Below are 22,546 nucleotides of genomic sequence, written 5' to 3'. Positions count from 1 at the left end.
CATGATTTCAATTGCTTATTATTAATGTAGACAATAAATGTGATTGAGTGATTGACTGGTTGGTTGTTTGCATGATTGTTTGATTTATAATAGACCATGTATGACTATAAAGGGAAAACACAAGCACAATTCTACTCCAATAAACCCCGTTAGTTTAAAGAAACCAAAACACACTAACGCAGACTTCATAATTGTAGCTAAGCAATTGCAAAAGACAATATGTCATTAATTGTATCATCTAGTGGAAAGCATTTATAACTACCCACCTGTATTTCCTACCAGCGAACTCAACTCTAGTTTCCTGTCCGGCTAAAGGATTGCAGAATACCAGAGGCTTCGTATATGCATGACGATTTAAAGATATTCATTGAGGTTGCACATACAATGTTATGCTCGAGACTCCTCTTCAGATGCTGAGTGGAAACTACTAAAAGCCAGCTTCCTGTGTCATACACACTCAATTACTTCAAAGTGAATTTATTTTATTTTATTTATTAAACTCATACAATTTTCTGACGACGTTTTAAATACACCACAACATAATTAATCATAATTCAAAAATTTTCGTTAGGTAATGATACAAACATTTCATTGTGAAGTAGTGTCAGCACAGAAAATGGTACAAAAGCATGTTATGTAGCCCTTGGAGATATGGTTTAGAAGGTAACAGACAGATACCTTGCTAAGATTCATTGCCCAGGGCTGGGTCCTACAACTATTCGAACATTGGCATTTTACTTTGATCTAGATTTTAAAAAAGCAGACAAATGTACAAAAGTGTTTATAACAACCATATAAAACTATGCTCTACTTTTTATTGCATTCAGGAGCAGCGCAGGCGACAGTCACTGACGGCTGTTTCCCAGCTTGTGCTCCACTCCCTTGGACAGACCTGGGGTCCGCTTTGAAAGATGTACTCACCCTAGAGAAATAGAAGAAAGATATAGGCTATTAGAGATACAAATGCACTGTTTGGAAATGCCATAGGATAATTTATGATAGAAAATGACCAAAAGCTAGTTAGCTTTTTTGAGCTCTGGCTTTTTTGGTTCCTAGCCCATCCCATCATTCATTTAGTTCAAATTCATTCCATCTAAATGAATACAACAATTAAGTGCCTTCGAAGCCTGCCACTTTTGAGTACTTCTGTCTTTGAGCCACAAGAGTACTGTAGAGCTACCACCTTCTCTCCTGAGTACTGTAGAAAGTACCCGGCTTCTCTCCTGGACACAAGTTCCCACCACTGAGGCTTGGGTCAAGTGAAGCATCCAGAGTATTCAAGCAAGAGAAGGGATCCTTGACGATTGTGACAATCCTTGCATCGGATGAAGAAGCATTGGGCCCACTCTGAAGCCTGTGACTCAGGGTGAGGAGGATGCTGACACGGCCAGGTAGAGTTCAGGAAGCTGAGGAGAGCGAAGTAGGAACTTGTGCCCACACATGCCTGACTATGCAGAGACTGGATGCTTCACCCGGCAGAGGCCTTGGTGATCTGGTAACCTTTCCACATCTTCCTCGTATCTATTGCTAAAGAAAACAAAGGTTGCTCTGAACAGGTCACCTCCCTGCATCCACCTGATATGTGTTTGTTAGCTCACTGATCCACTGCTTAGCCACCCAAGCTGTGCAACACTCATACCACCCATTGTACTGACAGTTCACTCACTGGTCTAGGACAGAGGTATTGGACACATGTCACAAGAGATTACGTGGTGGGAGTGAGCAAGCGCCACTGACTTTTCTTACAGGTGTATGCAGTCATCCATGTCTTCCATTTGAAGTGACCAGCCATCCTACAACATATTAATATAGGGACTTAGAGGCACGTATCCTTCACCTGTGGGTAAAAGTGGTTAAATGCAAGAAAAGGTAAGAGTCGCAGCAGTGCGAGACGTGCAGTTCTGAAAGAGAACGAACAAGCCTTACTGTGGGAGACACTCCCTACTAACCCTCAGACCCATCCACTGGACGTCTACTAAATATGTTCAGCCATATTATTCCTACACTGAGGGTGCAACGTGGGTGGAACGTGAGTCAGGAACTTCACATGTATGAGCAGCTCTCATCCTCCAGTCAGCTTTCTACGAAAGTTGCCCTTATTCTCAGCAGGTGACCCTCGCTCTCCTGTGATACGTTGCCTACAATAAATTAAAATATACCTCCCTCCTCTTACAGTAGATAACTCCAGGGCAGTCCTGTGGCCCACACTGCTTAATGCTTTGGGTGGACTGGTGCCATACGTTCAGGATGCAAATCTCACCTGTGAAATGTTTACTGGGCTCCTTCTGGCCAGGAAGGAGGTCAATGTGTTGACTAAGTCAGTGAGACCAATCTAGACTGTGTTTGGAATTTAATCGCAGCTTCTGAAAGCAGCAGGTCAACTGTCCTACCTGCAAGAAATACTCATCTATAATGAGTGGCAAGAACTATGAAATCCAAGTAATGACTGATCCTGTACTTGACTGCTTAACTTATTGACGTGAGTAAAAGTTACTGAACATAATTTTCAATAATGCCTTGGGAGGACTGGTGCGATAACTTTAGTGTGGGAACCACTCGTATGAAGATGAGCGGTCAGTTGACTGCCTAGTCAGCGGAAAAAACACCTACACTTTGTCTGGTATTTTACACAGCTACTTATAGCAGCTCCTTATCACCCCCAAAATTAAATGAATACCCTTCTCTAGTGAGTGGCAAGAACAATGAAACCTTACGGATCAAGTATTTGATTTCTAAAACTATGGAAATATAAGTCAAATGTAGTGACTGAACTTAGTGTACAATACTGCCTACGGAGGATTGGTAGTGCATGTCAGTGTGTGATGCATAAATGTCGAATGTTTAAAAGACTTCTTCAGGTCAGAAATGTGGGTTCATTGGTTGCCAGAGGCAGTGAGGCACACACACTTTGGTACTTCTCCACAGCTACTTAAACAAGCATTTGCAATGCAACGGTCTCGCATTTGTGAAAATTAGAGCTATTGGAGACGTAAATTACAATGTTTTTTACTTTTGATTTTTGTTTGCAGTGGAGTGATTATATTTGCAGACCCAGAAAATGGGAAATTGGTTACCGTTTCTGGCTTTGTGCCAGAGGTCTGCTGCTAGGGGTGGGCCTTCTCCAGAATATCACCCCTCAGTTTCTCGCAGATTCGTCTTGAGCTAATTGCTGCCCTCTGAACTGCAGAAGTATTAAGGATGACCAGTGATTGAGAAAGGCAACGGCCCATAAAAAGTATGTAGGCAGATTATATTTTTAGGATTGAGTGTTTAGCTTCTCAAATTTAGCAAATTACCTATAAATATACCCTGATAAAAAAAAAGACAAATTCCACTTTTTGAACAACGTGAATGGACCGGCAAAGCGTTGGGGCGTAGAGTATTGTGAGATTTGGGAGTGGCCAAAAATGTTACCTAATTTGTTAGCGCTAGCAGTATGAAACAGTTCCCTGCTTCAAGTCTACCTATAATACACTGATTAGATTGGATGTTGTTGGATGATAGCCTTAACCCCCCAAATCTGTGCAAAAACATATGATGATGTCTTGTTAGTTGAAGGCAAACCCTGTGGCGCTGTGTCGTGTAGTTCACCACTTGTGGAAAGCACACTCTTGAAGTAAATGCCTCTGGTTCTATAAAGGCCACTTATTGAGGATGATCTGGAAAATTGAAGACACATGTTGATAGTTTTTCTTCTAGTAATTGATAACAAGACTATATTGCCACTCACAGCTCTTCTCGATAGCACTGACCCCCCTGCCCCTTGTGGAGTCTGGACCTGCTGAAGCTGCCACAGTGGGAGATGGTACCACTGCTGAATGCACCCTTGCATCTTCTGTGCGTAGTTGCACTGGTCTGTTCTGGATCTGCCCAAGTTGAGTTGTAAGTATGAAACGAGCGGCTCATGTTGCACTTAGCGCTGAATGCTGCAACATTAAATAACTCTTGTGGTTTCTATGGTTGCCAGAGGATGCGCTTCCAGTAAATGTCTCGAGCGGCGGCAGAGCGCCTATGTCAAAATGACATCTTCTGGAGGATTGATTTCGCTTCAAGTACTCCACCACCAACGAATATGTTCTAAAAAGCAACTTTTAAATCGGTTTAATTCAGTTCCCATCATTTGTGAAAAGACTCTGGTGGTTAACCCGCTCTGGGCTCGCGCACATATCTTAAGAGCAGGGGCGTGTTTATTCCGATATTTGTGCCGAAAGTGAGGTGGGCGATAGATGTGGAGGCGGGATGTTCTGTGAGGTTCTGCTGCGGGTGCAGTTTCTGTTCGTGGCCCGAGGGGTGTTCCCGGCAGACCCGCTGTGCCTGAGCAGAGGTGCTAGGAACCCCAGACAGCATCTGTTGGACACCCCCCTTTCTCACAGGTCTTGCCTCAGCCATATACAGTGTGGAAGCGGCGCAATTGGCTTAAACATCAATAAGAAAGCTGCCATCCTGGGCCCTACCTCTGTGCCTACCTCTAGCCTGATGCTGACCTCGGCACTTAAACTGTCTGCCCTCATTTCCATTCCCGCCTCCACCACTGTCAGTGCGTATGTACCCACAGTGCTGCTCTCATACGGTGTACTGCAAACCTAGGGTACCCAGATAAAACAAGAGCTCACCATCTGTTTTCACTCAGCCGCTTGTTTATATTTGCATCGCGCTTTCACTTTCAGTGAAAGCGCCATGCAAAAAAAGAACACCGGGCTGAGTGGAAACAGATAGCCCCCACAAAGATAAGAAATTGCTTTGCGACAGCAGCAAAGCAGACGACTCTGTCCGAATCTACCGGACTAAAGGGAGAAAGGGCAGTGGCCTAAAAACCTCATTTCCAATGGCAGGCCACCGTTTAGCATAAACGGTGACGAGGGGTGGGGCTTCAAGTCCCCATCTCAAATCTACTCCCTTACAACATCTCTCGCCGAGCGAGCAGCGCTTTGCGCTGCAACGCCAGGCGAGACCTAAAAAGCATGTAAGAATCTCTGTAGAGAGGAAAGCACCATGAAAGAAGTGACAGATTTCTAGCACTGACTAGTTATTTGTCTACTAAGTATTATAAAATGGTCTCTTGCTGAATTAAAGCCTCTAATAATAATAATTAGGTGATTTATAAAGCGCCTGGTTACTCCAAACAGAGTGTCCCCGTACTATGAATGCAATCTCCAGTCCTGACCCTTAAATGGCGCGCTTGGCAGGCCATAGTTTTGTCTACAAAACAGGTCTTAAGTTTCTTACGAAGTTTCTCTCTCAATTATAGAGCAGCCTTCTCAGTATAATTCAGAAATGCCACATGGCTCTGTGTGTAGCTGTTTGGAAGATTTCGCTGGTTTTATTAAGTCAATGAGATTTCTTATTTCAGTGTCAGGAACTGGGTTATTAATTGGCAGGGGCACACATAACAACTTAGTAAGTACAATGTGCATAGGTTACAAGACAGTTCTAAGAGAAACTCTGCTCAACACGTGGTACCAATGGCACAAGCAGCAGTCTGTTCCCAGGAGAAATGCATGTTCAGGCAGTACCAATTTTAAAGTCAAGAAACCAACACAATAAAATTCCAAAAACAATTTAGATAAATCAAGAAAATGATAATTAGCAAAAAGACACCATTTGAATTACAATCGGGTAAGGAGAAACAGAGAAATTATGTTTTACATTTTAGGCAAAAAGTGTAAGAAAACACAAAACACCAATAGGTCTTGCTTTTGTGAGAGTTTAAGCTATTAGCATTGTAAATGACGATGCCTTTTATTTATGTTTTAAAAACCAAAACATAAATAAAAGGCATTGTCATTTACAATGCCAATAGCTCAAACTCGCGTAAATGCGAGACCTATTGCATTGCAAATGCTAGTTTTGACTGGGTGTGGTTTTCAATACGGGCATCGTACTGGCACTGTCAAAGAGGATGCTCAGGAGTGGGGGCCACGTCGTTTTTTTGTCTCTCTGCAGTTTGTCAAGGTATGTATTGAGGCATCCATTACATATGATGTGAAACTAGCCCAGGTATGGAATTATCACTGTGAAGATCAACACAATGTTCTGGGTTGTTCGCAGGAGTTGAACACTGCTTGTGTAGCTTGGAATAGGGCCAATTGTGAGACTTTCAGTGGAGGACTGGTAACAGGCAAGCTGCCACCCAGTGCCAGTCTCCAGGGTACCTATTATTGGTTCAGATGGAGCTGTGCGTCATCTGCATGAATATAAACAGTATGTTAGAAGTCTGAAAGACTGGGCCAGTGAGTCCATGTCATTGTTGAGGAGGGTGGGTCAGATGGGCGACACTTGAGAAACTCCACAGGTTATTTAGTTTTTGGACAAAAGGGACCCAACTCCACCCAAACCGGTTTTGCAAGGAACAAAGCAAGCCACATTAGAGATGTCCCTCTGATTGTCACCAACCTAGCTAAGCACACTATTGGTTAATCATGTCCGATAATGTACAAGGTCGATGAGAAATCAAACAAAATGGCTGTGCATGCGTCTCTCACTGCAAGCCATAGTCAATACGGCTCTTACTTTGCCCATTATTAAATGTGTATGCACCATTACGGTCGCTAGGCATCCTACCGTTCAGAGCCCTCAAACTCTTCTCCATACAAAGGGAGTTAATCTGTATTATTACTTCTGTCCACCTTTTTATGGGAGGCAATTCTAGTGGGGGGATGCCCCAAAGTGCCTTTTCGTTCTCATATTCATCCCCCTCAAGGAGTACCAATGGATCAAAGGTGACACTACTACAACAAAAGTACCAATTGAATGGAGATCGAACAGCCTCATTAGTTCGTCAAAAACTGGTGATCTTACCCCTCCAGAACCCCTTACATAAACATTATAGATATCAATTGTGCCCACAGAACCAAGTTCTAGCCTTAGCAGTTGGATATCTCTACTCCCAGTAGGGATAGATTTGCTCTTTAGGTTTAGTTCTTGCCGAAGCCAAATCGTTAGTCCCCCAGATGGTCGGCCATGCGCCCCTTTTATGGCCGGAATGTGGAAGTTCAGATAACCTACGCAAAATCGTGGTTCTAACAACCAAGTCTCCTGGAATAAGCATATATCCATATTATTAACGAATATAACCCAGTCATCAATGGACAACTTAGCATTTAATCCAGCTATATTCCAAGAGAGTAATGAACCTCCCACCATAGATAAAAGGTTGTTAGTGGGGATAGTAGCTTGAAGGGCAGGGCTAATGTTATTCGGGGGTAAAGTGGGGGTCAGACTCGGCTCTGGAGCAATGGTGAAAGGGCAGTTATTAGGACCCATACCCATATAAGGGGTGGAAATAGAACAAGGACCAGTATAACAACTATTAGCACTATGCAGTAGATTCCCTTCATCTATTTCCCTTGTGATAAAACCCCAAGAGCCTGTATCCCCCGGAGCATCTAGTCAGTCAACACTATCCAGTGAAGTCCCAACCTCTCTGTCAGCACTCCATTGATCACACTTTACCCACCCTGAGCCATGCAATATAGATTTTCTTAACTGGATAGGAGAGCCATTAGGGGGACTTGTCCTGAACTCCAGGGTAAAAAGATTTTCCACAAGTTCACTACTACTTAAACTTAGTTCAATGCAATCAGTTGAAGACATTGGAGAGATAAGTCAAGTGGCTCTAATGATGTCGTCTCTGATAACAGAGCGACAACCTCTGACATGCCTCAACCAATGAATCGCCTTGTTTTTCAGCGAATCAGCATTCTCATAGCCCCGACTATTAATCAATTTAGGAACATTAGTCATAAAGATTTTATTTGTGCGACTGATATCAATATTCATAGATTGCTCCTCACATATCCCCCTTCCTACTAAGGGTCTTTGTGTGCAAATAGCAAGAACCCCTCTCTCTCCTTCATTCCTCTTGCAATTCAGATTGATCTGTGGGGCACCTACAGGGATACCCCCAGAGCGACGCGAAGTGTGAATATTCCCCGTCCTTACTACGTCACTAAGGGACTCATCAACAGGTCGTAATCCGGGTCGGGAGATCCAATGCCCATTCAAAGGTGCATTCCAAGCATGAAAAGATGGGTTGCACGCAAGCGTAGTACGCAAAGCGGAAAGACAGTCTATATGCCACGCTAAGTGTCGCCAGTGGCAACGTGCCATAGCACTCAAGCATACAGTCACGGAGCAGTTGTAGCCGGTCTGGGCTACGTAGGACCACAAGAGGTGCAGCCATTACATAGCAGGCAAATTAACAGGAGGACACCAGCGGCTATGGTAACCAGAAGAGGTAATCCCCAAAAGACGCTGGAAAAAATAGAATGAATGAAGGCTGGTATTACTTCAAATATAGTCTGAAAAGTAGTCACAAGGCCAGAGCCCTCAACTTTAAAAAAATGTACCAGGCCATGTGTATCGGACACATTGAAGATACGATGAATTAGTTCACCAAAATGTTGTGGGAGGTTTGTATTTAAAAGAGCTTGAATTTCTAAATTTGTACTTGCTATCTGCAGGACGAATGTCTCGCGCGCCGAAGTGAGCGGGACCTCCTGCTGGAATAATAGCGCTTTTATTCTGCTCAACTTATTGAAGTCTGTTTTCAAAGTTGGGATGAAAGGCCAAATCGAGGTATCGAGCTTCCCATGCTGGGTTGGGAAAAGCACATTTTTACAGTAAACTACACGCTGTGAAACTGTTACAATGTACGGTATGCCAGCAAGCAAACCGCAACATTCTTCGTTATTCAAAAGAAGATAGCTACCATTAGAAAGCAGGGTGAAAGACTGCTTTATAGCCGGTACTGGAATACCCTTTGAAAACGCATGCAAGATTTGGGGTGGTAACACTACAAGCCCCGTGTAACTGTATGTTTTTGCAGACAAGTGAACAACCTAATGTAGAGTCACAAGATTCCCCTGTAAGTTATGCCTCCTCGTCATCTCGCAAACATCTGTATGTAAAAGGCAAGGACCACACTTCATGGAGGAAAGCGCTGCCCAAGGGTTCATAGCGACCTATTGGGTAATGCTTCATGCAGGAGCTAAACTTAAACAGAGAAAATGGTAAAGAGATAACCTTGTGGACAAGCCAGACAGCAGAGTCAGTTAAAGCCACTGAGAAAGGCAATGGGTCAATCTTTTCAATATGTAAAAGTGTGTAGGTTGCATCCTTCATGGACATAAACTGTTGTTTGTCAGTTAAATTAAAAGGTAAAAACAAAGCAGTTGCGTTCAAATAATCCCATGGAACTTTTCCAATTTTCAGTGTTTGTAAAGTCCATGCAAATTGCATTACTGAACGTAATTGATTCTGACCATGATATAAAACAGATACATCATCTTGTACAAAATCAACAACAGTTGAAACGATATTATCTAAAGTGTAAATGCGGGAAGACAGTGTATTAATACTGTTGTCAACAACCGCCAGTACCTTTTCTAGATTCGCCTGATCTATCTCCCTTAAGCGTGATGCAGCTTCAATTTGAGAAAGTTTCCATATTTCATTATAGGCCGCGTAAATAAACCTTTTTGTTCTTGGACCAGCAGGGCCCTTGATGAAGTCGGCCAAATCAATGTTATTGGTTAACAACGACAAATGTTGTTTCACGGACCATAGGCACAAGTGTTGAAACCAATTTTGACACATTTTTCCCACAGAATACGTGGTAACTGAATGTGTATCCGCAAAACGTGGATCTAGTCTATCTTGTTTGTAGCCAGGGGCTATGTTATGGAAACATAGTTGGCTGCCATCAGCAGTCGCCTGCCATACTAACCATCCTTGCGGATCTAAACTTGAAACATTAAAGGTTATATTCTGGAATAATGCTTTTAGCTCTTCAATGGAATAATTAGTATACATGCTCCAGTTCTGATACGGAGCCAGTTTAGGAACTGTAGGGACACTCATCTGTTTTGTAGTAGCTAAACCAAAACAGGTAGTTTGATAAATAGAATCATTTAAAAATAAAATTTATGTAGGGATGAGGCACGAGCGATGTAAGGCGTCAGTGCCACGAACCTGCCAGAATCTAGAACCCCAAACAGATTTTAAATCAATGGTGGCCTTCCAATGTTCATAGCCGCCAACGCTCAATTTATCAATAAACGCATTGGAATATAATATTTTCATGTGGGTTAACATTATCTTGGTAGTAGATGAAATGTTCAACTTAAAATAAAAGGACTCCGGGTTGGACCTGTCAAAATCCGTAAAATATGTAAATTTCTTTAACAGGGTTTTGGAGCTACCTTCTAATGGAGTTGGGCAATGTTCCCATTGTGTGTTATTAACAATATTTCTAAATGTATTAGCTTTATGCAAGTAGTGGTGTCCAAAATGCTGGTAACAATATAAATCCGCATAATTTGCAGTATTTAAATACAAATCTTCAGCATCAAAGGCAGCATAAAACTTCAAATCTGAATATAAAGATTGCACAGTTTGCACATCCCAATCATCTGAATGAATGTTCTGTTTCACTACATCACCCATTGAAACACGAAGTACATTTGGGACATTAATAATCTCTGTTGGACCATGAATTTGGTATTCCACAGCATCCCAGACAATGCCTTCAGCCACTGGAAAGGCGGAGATGTTAACAAAAGTCTGGTCTCGCTTCATGATGTGAGCAGATGAATGCGGAGCCAAAGTTCCAGTCACCAACTGAACAGCAGAGCGTTCTGGCAAGTAATGACCATGGATGAGTAAGAAAAAGACTGTCACGAAACCAATGGATATAAACAAAACATTAGGATCAGCACCAACCAGATGTATGTCCAAGGAGGGACCAAATAAGTCTGTTTAAACCAGGAGACAAAAATACTGAATTTAGTAGGGCCAAATGATGAAATGGAAGTCGAGTCAAAGGAAAAATGTGACTGACTCGCTTGTGGGATAAGCATATTCAGTTTCCTCTGTACTCGGTGAAGTAGGTGGTTTTAGCAAGGAATGTGTAACAGAGTCCATCTCGATGGCAGTGTCGTGTTGTGCTCGGCCAGATGCGCCAATCACCGGATTCCTTGAAAGTGCTGGATACGATGCAGCAGGTGTAATACTATTCAGAATTGGCCAGATGTTGTAGCTTGACATTGTCCGCGGAGATGTATCTGTTGTCTTTGCGACCAGGAAGCGGTGGTAAGATGACTGTACGAGTACCCTTAACACCAAGCACTGGAACCGGTGCACGATAAGAGGGGCCAAATTCCTTTTTGCTCTCCACCTTTTCTCGGACCAGATCTCCAACTTTGGGTAGCCAGCCAACTACCGGAATATGTAGTGCAGCATCAGTGGCAGAGGGTACATGTTCTTTTGCAAGACTGTCACGGGTCCCTTGTAAGTTCTGTAACATAGTAGAATGATTATCTACGTCAAAGGTTGCAGCTGCCGCCGCCATGTCTAGACCATCAAGGTCCGGAACAAACATTTTTATGCCAAAGAGCATTTCGTATGTGGTCCGCCCACCCAGAGATCTTCTAGGGAGAATATTAAGTGCACGTTGTACGCCATACAAGTGGGCTAGCCAGGTCCTGCCAGTACCTAAGACTCGGGCTGTCAAGGATTACTTTAAGTCACGGTTCATTTGCTCCACAACTGAATTGCCCTCAGGCCTGTATGGAGACAAAAATTTCACCTGCACCCCTAAAGACTTCATTGCATCCTTGTACGCCTTAGAGGCGAACGCTGGACCTTGATCAGAATGGAAGGTGTCACATGCAAAAATTCCCACAAAGACACGCAAATCCCTGATGACATTTAGAGCGTCAGCACTACGTTGTGACCAAACCCACACGAAACGTGTGCACGAATCAACTGCAACTAAGATATACTTATAAGCAGTATCTGAAGAAAATGGACCGCACTGATCAAGATATACACAGCCAAAAGGCCTATTGGCAATGCATATTTGTGTCAGTGGTGGACGTGTGACTGTGGAAGGTTTATTCTGTTGACAAATGTCACAAGAACGTACATAATCACGGGTCTGTTTATATAAACCACGCCACCAGTAACACTGCTGCAAAATAGAAACTGTCGCAGACACCCCAGCATGTGCCGAAGCCATGCCTTCGTGTGCGGCTGTTATCAAAGAAGGTCTGCGGGCCGCGTTGGGAATCAACCAGTCACCAACGTTATTTATTCTCCCATAAGGAACTTGGTCTGGACTTAAATGATAAGAGTACTTTGAAGGGAACCCTTGAGGATAATGTCTACCCTTTTTTGTGGCATTAATAGCTGCCAAGATTTCATTATCAATCTGAGTCGTGGATTGTGTAATGGCTGCAACGGAACACGTGGCTACTTCAGACTTGGCTGCCTCATCAGACAAGCTATTACCGACAGCGTGCGCGCCCACACGTTGATGGCCAAGAGTATGTATAACATGTGTGAGAGGCAGACGTTGTTAAGATCTGCCACTCGAACCCAAAGCATCTTATGCTTAATTGTGCTGCCTTTGGAATCACGATAGTCATTCTGCGACCAAAAGAATAAGTTGTCATTGAAGGCTTCAACTCAGAAATAAGAATCACTTACAATTAGAGTAGTCACATTAGGATCCACAAACTCTAGTGCAAGCACCAAAGCGTGCAACTCGGCCAACTGGATGGTACAGTCTCCCAATGCCTGTGTATGCACAACACTGGATTTGAACTCACCGTTTACCATGGTACCTGCCACAATTGCACAGGCCGCAGAATACGCATGCTTAGAATCTGTAGCCGGTTGCGCTGAACCATCGGTGTAAATGATACAATCGTACTCCTCAAGCGGACGCATAGACAGAGGAGGAGGATGAACAAATTCATACTGCAAAAACTCCTGTGTCTGTAGCGAGGAGTCAAAGATAAAGGTGACATCGGGAGATGTCAAAGAAGTAGCCCACTGTATCCAACGTGGATGCAAGGCCTTTGAGTTTGGTACACTTGCCTTTGTCACTGCTTCAAGGGCAGGGTAAGGTGTCACCACCAAAATGCGTTTCCCCGTACCAGTGCGCGTTCTTTCAAGATCGCCATCTGCACAGCTGTCAAGACCTTTTCAACACTGGAAAATCGCATCCCAGCAGAATTGCATAAATGTGATTTGTAAGCAATAGGCACTGTGTCACCTTCATTAAACGTCAAGTAAGTGAAACCCACTGTGCCTGGGACGATTCTTGTCACCAGGTTTGTCTGGTTATCACGTGTTAACAAGTATTTAGATTCAAGAAGATCAGACTGCAAAGATTGCAGGATAGCCGAATGATCCGGAAGCCAGCAGGCTTTTGAAAAAGTTGGTTGTATCAAGGCATAAAGAGGCTTGATACGCTGGGCATATTCGGGAATGTAGGTACGTCCGAAGTTCTAAAATCCCAGCAATGACTGAAGTTTTTTCAGGGTTGTTGGAGGTCGCAAACATGCGCATTTCTCCAAGAAGTGAGGCGCTAAGCCTCTACCTTCATTATTGAGCTCATAGCCCAAAAACAACACGGTGTACTCCGCAATGTGTGATTTTGCAAAGTTGAATTTGTAACCGTAGTCCGCAAACAATACAATTATGTGGTTGACTCAGCAAAGATGTGGTCATAATTTGTCGTCTGTGAGATAAATATCATCAACGTACGAGTATGCATCCGGGTCTATGCTGTCCAGAAAAGAGACAACACAGGCGGCGAAAACTCCGGGGCTGTTTTTGTAGCCCATAGCTAAACTCCTAAATTGTTTTTGTTTACCACCGGCGGTATATGCGGACAATTGACTGCATGCCGGGGACAGATTGTGACTAAAAAAGAAATTGGAAATGTCAAGTTTTATATTTTTTATGAACAAGACTGTCTACGAGAGCAGAACTATGGGTATTCTGTACAGCAAAAGTGCGACAATAAGAGTTCAAATGCCGGTAATCCAAAACTATGCGGTACAAACCGTAGGGTATGGTAACGGTAAAAAGAGGGTTGTTCATCGGTGACACACGTCTCAATCACTCCTTGATACTCTAACTGTGTCAGAATCTCAGAAATGGGACCTTTCGCTTCCAGCCGGAGGGGATATTGGGGTTGTGGCTGAGGCATAGACTGCAATGGTATCTCATGGGGCGATGAGTCTTTATCCTAGCCCACATGCGTACGGTACAGAGCCAGTGCAAGCACCAGAGCCCACTCTTCTGCAAAAGACTTTACATGCTCATTGGAGACATTACGTGAAAAACTCAAAAGTATCACTTCCTCCCTTTTAGGCGCAGCAAAAACAAATGGTGGAGGCCAGTCTGCCTTTGCCAACAATATGTCGTAGGGAGATGTCAGATTTTCCCAAAAAATCTCTTTAATAACACGCTGTATGTCACTCTCAATTAGAAGAACAATGTCATATAGTCTATCAAGGGGAGCCTCTCGAGTGTCATCTGTTTCAACTGTAATGAAAGTGTCAGTTGCTGTCGCCTCCAGAAATGGACGTAGTGCCTGTCGCACTATGGTAACTTCCGCTGCGCTGTCGAGCAGCGTTGCAGCCCAAGTTAAATTCTGGAGTCGGGTCCTCACCGTCTGTGGCATATCTAGCTGTTAATGCTGCAACTTCCTTCTTCTGAAACTGTGGGCGCTGACGAGGAAAATCGTCTTGTTTCCCTTTTCCGTCAGTCTGACGCTGTTGCTCACGTCCTTGTGGGGCACCTCGACCTCTGCCGCGCGCCTGGCGTTCACCTCCACCGGCTTGCGAGCCCGATGTTTCCTGTGAAGAACGAGGAGAACACTGATCAGGAATATGAAACCTGTCAGGGGACCTAATTCTCGTGCGGTCGCGCAAATCATGAGTGCGCTCAGTAGTGTCGGGTGTCAGTGACGCGGCACATGACCCCTGTTTCTGTTGTTGCTTTCCCTGCTTCTTAGCTCTCTATTCTTTTTGTTAATTGTTGGACGCTCGTCTTCTCAGACTGAGACTTTTGTTGTGTTTGCGGTTGAGCTGGTGTTTTAGCAAAAGGCTTAACACCTAAACTATTGCGTCCAATGGTCTTATAAGCCTGGGCAATAATCTTCGGTAGTTCGCGTGGCCTGTCCGGTTCTGGGACTAGCGCCAAAGCATTAGCTACTTGAAAGTTCACTGCATCTCCCTTAACATTAGCAAGGATCAGATCAGCAACTACGTCGAACACCCCAACCAATCTCATCCCCAATTCCACAGCCGCTTCTGGGCTGTGCTCATCTTGAACACGCTTAATCACGGAGGGGAGCACGGTCATTGAGGGAGTGTGAAACATTTTGCATATACTGCCGTGAACACCTTTCCACAATTGTTACAATCTGTTAACTCCGGAATTAAGTCTTTCTGCAAACTAATTGTCAATATCCTGTGTTTTTCTACAGGAGAGGTGTTAGGAAATACAGCCTCCAGCTGGTTAAAGTTTTCAGCAAGCCAATAAGGTAAATCATCCTTATTTTGAGGACGCTTGCCCATTACCAAATTAACCATAACAGGGCTAATAGTCACTCCGCCAGGTCCAGCTGGTTGTGCAGCAACCCCAGGTGGTACCACCTGGACGTTGTGCATAACGTAACGGACAACAGCTCTATGCACCCATACTAAAGAGGTGTGCATCACGCAGTGCTCATCTACTCGAACTGTTAGATAACGTGAGTGTGGGGTGTACCCAGCCAAAACCGGCCAAGTGGCCCCATCAATAGATAAAGGGCCCAAACGGATCGGAGTCACTGGGTGTGGGAGGGCGCCGTTAAGCCAAATATGGTGTTGCCATGCCATGAGCGGAACTTCAAGATTTGTATAGGGCCGATAATTGTGAGGATGATCCAAAGCAGTGTACGTATGGAACAAACCATCGTCTCCATACACCGCCGGAAAAGTGACCCACGAATAAAACACTTCATAGTGTTGTGTCGGATCAGCTTCCACCACAAAGATAAGATCGACACCCGCGTCAGGCACTCCAAATGCTGTCAAATGTCGTCGGTGTGCTGCGCGACTATGCGCAGGTATATCTACTTCAGCCATGTAGAAGAAGAACGTATAACAACCTAATGCGTGGCAGCGCAATAGAGGGCAACTACGAAACAAATACACCTTTTAATAACATCAAGCTTGAAAAACCTAATAAAATATCAATATAGGAGGTAACACCGTCACATCTGTTTCCGGAAACAGAAGCGAGTGTATTGTGGACAAGCACAAATACTACTCAAGCGTGTCGCAGATAAGAGCCAGACCAAACGTTGGTTAAGCCATGTTGCAGGGATTCTGCACATATACAGAACAACGCACAAGAAACCAGGACCTCGGTGTACAGTGGTGTACCAACCGCCCACCTTAGTGCCCGGAACCCCAATCCGACTAGCTATAGTGTCTCATTCGTTCTCCGTACTACAGCGAAGCTACCAATAATTAGACATCCTAGAACATGTCACTCAGACTCTCTCAGTAATCGCGGGAGCAAGAACACTCTTTCACTAACTCACTCATACTTGTCCACAACATAAGTAATCAGAGACACTGTATAGTTTAAAATGTTAATTTTAACTAACGTGCTCTATAATGCAGTACACGAGCCAATACTAGCAGCAAAATGCATAAACTCAATATAGTGAGCATTGTTACAATTCCATAAAATATGAACGGGGAGATCATTTTATAAAGCTAGTGGTAAAGAGGCCTAATGAGCTTTGCCACCCTCCCTGTGCTAGGAACTAGTTTATGATAATTATAGAAGAGCTCTGAGCTTTGTCAGGGGGACCCCATACCTCCAGGTTTAGACGCAAAGATTTACATCTCCGGACAAACAAAGCTCTTCTCCTCGGAAAGGTTTTCTTCGAGTGCCTAACATGCCTTTCAAGTCATATTAAAAGCTCTTGATTTTTAGTAGTACAGCTGTGGTTGTATTATGTCTAACATGCGTGGGACTAAGCAAGGCAGTTTAACAGAGCAAATTGTTTTTTGACCTTGAACACACTGTGCAGATGAAGACCACAGAGTTCAGCAAGAAACGTGAAAGGCAGACAGTTCCCATGTGAGCGGGCACAAGCAGAGGAATCGAGAAAACAAAATTATGTAGAAACGTGTGCAAAAGCGGCAACATGGCTGCCAAGCATATACTAACTTATACTAACTTAGCAATGTATGCAGTGAATCACATATCCTCACTACAGGACCTGGTAGAAATAAGAAGAGCAATGGAACCAGCAAATGTTTCTAGTAAGATGCCCCTCAGTTCCATGTTAAATTTGAGCAAGGGTTTGCAATTAGGTACAAGAGACTGTCAATAGTAAACAAAGCTTTACATTTTTGCAATCAAGAAAAAAACCTTTAGAGAGTTAGAGTGCTCATAGAAGTCCATAAATAAGGCAGCTGGCTACTGCTGCCTGCCGTGGATAATACCACAGCGCAAACATATGATATAAGGTACTTGTCATCACATGGAAACCTAGGTACTCTCAAGGGATTTTTGGCCTTTCCATCGCTAACTGGTCAGGAAACTAGAGTAAATGACAGAACCTGACCAAGTTTCAGGGAGAACTATAAAAGTAAAGAGAGTTGGTACAATTCAGACTATGATGTTCATAAGTTTGTCAGTACCATGCTTGTAATCCAATCAGATACAAGGGCATGACTGATTTTCATTATTTCAGATATAAATTAGCTTCCTTTTATATGGAATTTGTATTGTTAATTCAAGCATCTTCTGGTTAGGACTGGTCTGAAGAAAATTGTACAGATGTAACTTCCTTAGCCAGCAGGAGGCAAAATTGTCTGGTTAATAGTCTCTTCCATTTTCCTGCAAGCCATTTCCCATCCGGACTAATTTTTTAATATACATGTTGTAGCCCCTTTATGCCCCTAAATCCATTATAAAGTTTAATGATAGTTAATAATGCATTTTTTCTGCACCAAAGTTCTATAAGCCCTGCATTTTTTATCATACCAAACATTGATCAAAGCTTTTAACCAAAAACCTTTTGGATACTGCGATTACATTTTAAACTTGATTAAAAAACTCATATTTGTCGAATTAACTGATCTACTAAATGTTACGGAAGTCTACTTCGAATTTTACTTCAAGTAAATTTTCGAGAGTTGCATCCTCCTATTTATATCTTCTTCTGTTTGTGATTATCAGGCCTTCAACCTGATATGTTACATCAGATTTAGGGCCATATGTAGGTAGAACGTGTTTTGCGATTCTCTAATTGCAATTCTTAGGGAATCGCAATTAGAGAATTGCAAAACGGAATGTAGGTAGGATTAGCAAATAATTTTGCGAATCCTACATATTCCTTAATTGCGAATTGCAAATTGCAATTCGCAATTAACCCCTTCCATGCCCATGACGGAACGGTTCCGTCATGAGCATCGGTTGCGCTGTGCTCATGACGGAACCGTTCCGTCACGGCCCCGCCCGCGCTCGAACCCTTCAGCACCGCGGGGGAATTCCCGCCGCGCTGAAGGGGTTAAGGAATACCTCCCCATTCATTCCTATGGGCCTAGATCGCAATTTTGCTTTCTACATATGGTCCATAGACTGGTCACACAGCTGAAATATGGAGTGACTGAAAAATTGTCACTGCCATCCAAGAGCAGAAACGTAGAATTTAGACAGTTTTGCCATAAAAAGTTTCATAGCAATAAAGTCAAGAGGAATGTTTTTCAAACCTGGGCAAAAGTGTGCCTAGCAGACACATCATCAGGAAATTATCCATTTAAAGAGATAGCAAAAGAGTCTGTCAATAATTCTTGCATTTGGGCAAATCGTGCTACCTAATCTAATAAAGAAACAAACTCAGCTTAGAAATGATCGCCTTTCCAGTTTCAACTTATTTGGAGTACCCTAAAAAGAATGCAAAACCTTTTACCAAAGTGTGCATGGAAGAAGTTATCATTGGATCCATCAGAAGGCGCCTTTTTACTAAAACTAATATGTACTCACTCCCTGCTCCCCAAAATGAACATCCGTAATGAGCACTGATGACAAACCTACTGATAATATCTTTAATGCATAAAATACCGCAAAAAGGTCCATTAGCAGTGGCCTAATATTGAATCAAAAGTATTGCTATTATTGGAAAAGATATGTATTAACTTTTTTTTCTGAAACAGGTCAGGAAGCGAAGGCTTTGCGTTTGAGAAGCAGTGCACTCAGCAGGTAGAAGCCTGAACAGACAAATATCCACTACCTTTAGATAGCACCTTAGAGCAGTATTGATAGAATGCATAAAGGATGAAGGGGTTAACTTCATATGACAATACTATTGGTGCGTATATGATGCAATGATCCGTTTATCTGTTCTGGGCCCAGTTGTACATCAGAACATCATGTACAGAAATATTGCCCGATAAATATGCCCTAAATATCGTTTACAAAAATATCCTCACATTGGGTGTATATTTTCTCCTATTAGTTCAAATGAGGCAATATTTTTGTAAACGATAATTAAGACAGAATATTTATGTCATGCGATATTCTGATAATGATATTATGGTATACACCCTGGCCCCATGTGTTCATGGCAGGGCAACGCTTTAAATTGATTTCTTTCTGGACGAGTGGGGTCATCACGATTTGATTGTATCCAGGGGCGTAACACAGGCCCCCGCAACCACCCCGCGGTGCGGGGGGGAAGGGGGGGGGGCACGCTCCAGGGGCCCCCTCACTCTCAGCGAGGGAGACGGGCCTGCAAGCAAGCCTCTTCAGTCTTCGCAAATTAAATAGTGCTCCTGCGCGCACTGCCTCCCCAAGTCCCCATAAATTAAACTGTGCACACACGCCACGATGACGGCCTCTAGGCCTCCGAGTCTTCCCTCTCTCTCTGTCTCGCTCCTCAGCTAGTGAAAACCGAGACTTAAAGAAACGGGTTTTACCCTCTCTTTCCTCCTTTCGTTTATTTGCTCCCCTGTGAAATGGATCCAAAAAAGAAAAACATTTTTGCTGGAAACGTTGTCTTTTTCTGACACAAGTGCAGCCTCAGGGTGGAGGGAAATAAAACATTCCAATTGTGAAAAATAAATAACTTATTAAAGCAAGACTGATTTATTTACACCTAAACACATTAGCGCCACTTTACAGTGTTTGCCAGGGAAGTGATACTTTTGTTTTCTCCCCTCTTTGAACAACATTGTTTTCCCTGTGTGAGAAAGTGCACCTTGCCTGGAGGTACTGAAATACCTGCTTGATGGGTGAATTGGAAAACAAAGGGGCATATTAGCCACGCTTTGCGATAAATATCGCAAAAAGTGCGCTTAGCGTCAATTTGTTTACCGCTGGCTATCGCTGCTTTTTATCGCGGAGATAGCGCTTTATTAGCAACACATATCTCCAAGGGGATAAAAAAAACAGCGATAGCGGTGAAATGACTGATCATCGCTGGACATCCAGTGATGAAATTCCTGCGATAGTGAAATCCTTGGTAATAAGCTAAGGTGGTCTCAGCCTGACAATCCACCTCCCATTGAAAAGATGTCTAAGTCAGGTTTCAATCAGGCATTAGGAACCAGCGATAATCGCGGTTAGCGCGACTTTTTTTATCGCAACGCGGGCATTGATAATAGGGGGAAGTTGTGATTACGACTGTTTCCATTTAGTTTTAGTGAGGAACGCCTACTTTGCATGTCATTAGCGATAAATATCGCTGACATGCAAAGTGGCAAAAAAACGGACGCTATTGCCAGTAAACTGTCGCTAACAGCTGTTAGCGACAGCTTGCTAATAGGGCGATAAAAATATCGCCGCTTTAGCTGCAAAAAGTGCCGCTAAAGCGGTGATATTGCCCTTGATAATATGCCCCAAAATGTGTACAGCGACTGTGTGTTACCGAATGTGGTCTTTTTAAACCATACTGCCTATGTATTGAAAGGATATAAGCAATGGGCACTGAAACAGGTCCCTTCCGGGCCCTGTAGTCATGGCCTTACCTTTTCATGCAAAAGCACTCACTAATTTCAGAATAATGAGTGTAAAAGGAAAAAGGTAACCATGTTGTCCCTGCTTACATTTCACATGCTTTACTTAATCTTGCATTCCCTATGAGTTTTTGCTTTTTCTAGGATGTTGTTAATTTTTTGTAGGCAGTATATTGCTCTTGTCTAGTGCGTAATTAGAATTGAGTCACATCCAAGTGTTTATAGCGGGTCAGTGCAGTGCAAGTTTCTCTAAGTGGGGCAGTATGGTGTTCAGTGGGGGAGAGGATGTGGCGCTATGGTCAGAGCTGCTGAAGTGGAACTGGTGAACCAGGTTCAGCCTTAATGACCAGTCTCCCAGACCACTCTCCTGAGGGAGCACATTCCTGTGCTACGCCTTAGAAGGCGCCGCAAGATCTTAAAAGCCCTGGTGTCTTAGCATCAGCAGGTGGACCCTAGCGGTGCCAAGTGTGGATTAACCTTGAAGGCCTGTCCACCACTATCCATGAAGTTCACCTCCAGTCTTGGGGACAGACCTATGAAGCAGCACACCATAGAGTGCCGGTGACTCTGTCACTGAGGTCACGGGACCCTTGAGCAGGGTGGCTCTAGGGCAGTGCAACTGCACCGGGCACTAACTTCAGGTGGGGGCGTCATGTTTGTAAGTATAATATGGTTTTAAAAGCACTTGCTGCCTCCTTCCTGGCCTCCAACCTTTTTATGCAACAATAAAAATGTCTTGACAATTCCAGTGATTAATGTTCTTAGTAGAGAGAGATGGTGTTTTGTCTAGTGGAAGGTTTGACTCATGAAAAGGAATGGCAGAGGTGTAATGTGCATGCTTCTAAGAACATGTGCCATGCAGATCACAAAGTGCACATAATGTGAATAGGTCAGTGGGTTACTGCTTTTGTCAGAGAGACCCTATTGTTACTTGCAGTTAATAAGTTAAAATCCTAACATAGAACTGTGAGCTATTAACTGTCATTTTAGAGCTGCATGCAAACTCCAAGGTATAAATTAGAGTGTTATGTTTTTTTCCCCAGTCTTCGATTATCCTAATGTTGCAAAAAAGGGTTCATTTGGGTAGAAATCAATTCTGATTATTAAAGAGAACCCCCAACCATGGTATTATGTTTTTAATTCTGAGTTTGTGTTTCTGCAGACCAATCACTATTAAACTATGCTGCCTACTAGTATGGTTGTCATGTGACTCCTACACTTTGTAGTCCTTTGTCTTATGTAACATTTCCTACACAGTGATTTGCACACATATGAATCATTGTCTCTGTGTAATATGTGTGATGTAAAGTGATCTGACACCCTACACTGGTATTAGTGGTGCTGTAAATTTTCTGATACTTTATTATTTTGAAATTTGTACACATGCTAACAGTCTCTGCAAAGATTTGTCCTTATTAGTACTAGTGGAACATACAACTGCAGCAATGAAAAAGGTGACCAGTCAACCTTTGCAAAGGGCCCTCCACTTCACAGCAGCACAAGTCAAATTTTTTTGAAACTTTTGATGTGTTTGAGCTATAAACAATTTATTAGTTAAAATCGTCAGATTATGCAGCAGTTGATGTATTATGTGGCAAATATGGCAAAGCAATTTTATGCGGAAAACATTTGCAAACTAGGATATTTTGGCATTCATGTTTGAACTGCTCTTGTGGAAAAAGAGAGGAGAAGTGCTCATGACAGAAACTCCATGGCTGGGAGAC

General features: G+C 43.2%; 1 protein-coding gene across 1 annotated transcript in view; it reads right to left on the bottom strand.

Moving 5' to 3' along the window:
- Window positions 1-476: 476 nt before the first annotated feature.
- Window positions 477-22,546, bottom strand: part of IGFBPL1 (insulin like growth factor binding protein like 1) — a 165,165-nt gene continuing 143,095 nt past the window's right edge. Inside the window, exon 5 of the mRNA XM_085636588.1 lies at window positions 477-922. The gene's annotated coding sequence lies outside the window, so the exon portion shown is untranslated. The remainder of the gene's footprint in view (window positions 923-22,546) is intronic.

The sequence above is a fragment of the Triturus cristatus genome, chromosome 2_1 (genome assembly GCF_964204655.1).
Source record: "Triturus cristatus chromosome 2_1, aTriCri1.1, whole genome shotgun sequence".
NCBI lineage: Eukaryota > Metazoa > Chordata > Amphibia > Caudata > Salamandridae > Triturus > Triturus cristatus.
The sequence above is the reverse complement of the archived record's forward strand: the minus strand, read 5'-3'. Positions and strand labels throughout refer to the sequence as shown.